The 3,012-nt window shown below is 36.3% G+C and overlaps 1 long non-coding RNA gene across 1 annotated transcript; it reads left to right on the top strand.

The window, feature by feature from the left end:
* The first annotated feature begins 346 nt into the window (after positions 1 to 346).
* On the top strand, positions 347 to 1,927 carry LOC148902357 (uncharacterized). Its single transcript, XR_016118011.1, has 5 exons — positions 347 to 368; positions 1,104 to 1,179; positions 1,284 to 1,329; positions 1,679 to 1,765; positions 1,868 to 1,927. It is a non-coding gene; the product is annotated as an uncharacterized LOC148902357 (long non-coding RNA).
* The last annotated feature ends 1,085 nt before the right edge of the window (positions 1,928 to 3,012 follow it).

Below are 3,012 nucleotides of genomic sequence, written 5' to 3'. Positions count from 1 at the left end.
CATTGATCCAAAAAAGTGATACTAGAAGCATGTGCAGTGTACATGCTGCATAAATATCCTTCACTCATTCGCTTTCGCTGCACTGTAAACCCGAACAGTACTACTGACTCAAAGTCATTGAGGTCAGTCAACTCAAAAGCCGATTTTTTGTTTCAAAAACTTAAACGTTTTGAGTTTTCTGAATAGTCATGCGTTTTTAATTTGCAGTAAATCAATACTTTTGAGTTCATGGCTGTCGTATACTCATATATTTTGAGTAAACGGCAGAACGCTGCGTGATGACGTCACCGCAGGCGTGGTCTCACCGGGCGCGGTCTCACCGGGGCCATTTTTACTTTACACTACTGTGCAGAGACCCACGAATTCAGGTGAGAAGACAAACAACATTATTTAATATTACGAGGACCAAGTGTATCAATGCTGTAGTCGGTGCACAGAAAAAGGATATTTTGTTGTGTCGACGGCAAAATTGGAAAGTCAGTTTGTGGAACTTGCCACCTTTCACAAGTTAGCAAAGATGCTAGTCCGTCCGTGTTCGTGCTTGCGACTGAGGCCTTCTCATCCACTCTTTCAGCTGCGTTGTCTTGAGCCCGGGACTTCTCCTATGTTAAGCGCTGTGGCGATATATGTATGAATTTTTCTTAAACGTCTCTTGTCTGTTGAAAGACACAGAAGTGTTATTTAGAGAATAGTACCGCGCAGGTTTAGTTGGGCGGTGGCCGAGTAATATCTGTTGCAGGTTATGTTTGTGTCCGCGAAGGTCCGAGAGTAATCGTCAAATGGGTGTAAAATTAAGGTTTATATAAAAGGGTCACACGAAATCCTCCACGCCGTGGCTGCAACGCCCAGCAGGTTAATGCTTTGAGTTAACTTTTTTTGCAAACGACAGGACCGCGTGTCAGTGTCCAGCACAAGCTATAGGCTTAAGATATCTATACACGTGCAGCGGTAGTGCTGCAGTTTTAAGAATGCACTAAGTAAATATAATGATAGCCAAAAAATGTACAGTGGATTGTAATATGTACAATTGATGCAGTTTAAATGGTTATGCATGTGTAAATTAAACATGAACTTTTTTTAAAATGTATTTTTGGCATTTTAAGGATACCGAGAGAGCTGCTGGAGGCCAAGTCATCAAACTGCAAACGCCTGACTGGTTTGATTGCATCATTTAATCTGGTACATTAGATTTATGAAACTTAAAAAGTTAACATGGATAAATGTGTTTTATTAAATTAAAGGATTACATTCATTGTCATGTTTTTTTCTCTTCAACCTTTCAGCCCCCTGTGCTATATTCTTAATTACCTGATGAATATCATACTACATGTAGGTATTTTTTTATATTGAACAGAATTTTACCTTTTTAACATATATTGGAGTATTTTACACCATTAGTTGAGACTTCATTGATTGTTCTTTCTTTAAAACAATCTCAAGTCTCACATTCTCCTCTGCTCTTACCAACAACTGATGTTCATTAATCATTACAGTGATGCAGTTGTTAAATTGCAATAGGGATAGTGCGGAGGTTCCAAACTATTACGAAGGATATGCTTGGATTTGAGCTATAATAATCCGTAACTGTCTTTAATTTGGACCCACTAGAATCACACCAACTTTACTTTGCTTATCCAAACACGTACTCATTCTTGAAAAATGTTTAATGTAATTGCAGGCCTAACATGGACTGGAGATGCAAACTGTGTTCTACATCCCTGGATACTCGGGCGAAGATGACTCCGAGTTCTTCAAGACATGCAATGTATGTATTACCTGACTTAACACAAATGTCTATCTATGGCCACAATATATGCTATAACCTTTTACTTTATTCTGTATGTGTACGTTTGTGTGTATTTTGCAGTGGGAAGAGGATCCAGACATTGAAAACACTCGTGTCGCACTTGTCTCCGTCACAACTGACAACCTCACTGGTGCCATCTTGTTTAACCCCGACAGCATTTCTGTTGTGATAGAAGATGGCATTATTGTGAGATGTCTCCCCAGGTTGGCTGATGCACACCTCCTCTTGTTTGGTTTAATGTATGCATTGCATTTAGATTATCCAAGAAAATTAATCCTCACATTTACCTTCATTCAGAAAATACTGCTGTGTCTTCATGATAACAGACCACTCAAACCATGCTTGCTAAGTTTGAAAAATGCTTTGTTCCGCAATATTGAAGGCCTCCAATATTACGGAACAAAGCAACACTCGATAAGTAACTTTAGTTTTTCTCTGCTTTGTATACCTGTTTGTGACTGATTTTATATTAATACTTTGATATGTAAACTTGGATTCCACCAGAATGTCTTTTTTCGTTTCAGGAATACCGTGTTTGTTTTTAGTAAGTTTTACCTTGATTTGCACCTTATAACGAGTACATTGAAATGTATTCGGTTGTATTTATTCAAGTATATGCTTTTCAAAGAATTAATTTTTTTAACAGGACAGCAGAGTATAATTTGTTGTTTTTTTCTGTTTTGTTGTGTTTATTTCACATCTTCTGCTCAGGGGTTTATTTGTTGTTTTGGTACGTGGACATGCTGTGCATTTTGGTACTGTTATTTGTTTTATCAAAGGTTGTTTTAAACCTTAATAAAAAAATGTGAACTAAAACAGACGTGAGGTGTGTTTTTGTTTTTAGACATAGAAGGCAAATGTAAGTACAGTATACATGAATATATGTTTTCATGGAACATTATAAATTTGAGTTGGTTAAGCTTAAATATGAAACCTAATTTTAATTTAAAAATTAAGAAAACATTAGAGTAAACTGAAAGTACATCTTTTAAGTTCAGGCAAACTCATAACATTTAAGCTCAATCAAACTCATAACTTTTAAGTTCAGACAAACTCATAAAATTTATTTACACTACTCAAACATTTTGAGTAAACTACTTGAACATTTTGAGTTAACTGTAATCAAACATTTTGAGTTAACTGTACTCAAAAATTTTGACGTAATCAGTTGCCATATAAATTTTGAGTACTTTCAACTTGTTGGG

Source organism: Hippocampus bargibanti, linkage group LG02 (assembly GCF_051943395.1).
Source record: "Hippocampus bargibanti isolate YZ-2025 linkage group LG02, ASM5194339v1, whole genome shotgun sequence".
In the NCBI taxonomy this organism is placed as follows: domain Eukaryota; kingdom Metazoa; phylum Chordata; class Actinopteri; order Syngnathiformes; family Syngnathidae; genus Hippocampus; species Hippocampus bargibanti.
Note: the sequence above shows the minus strand (reverse complement) of the source record. Positions and strands in the feature narration are given on the sequence as shown.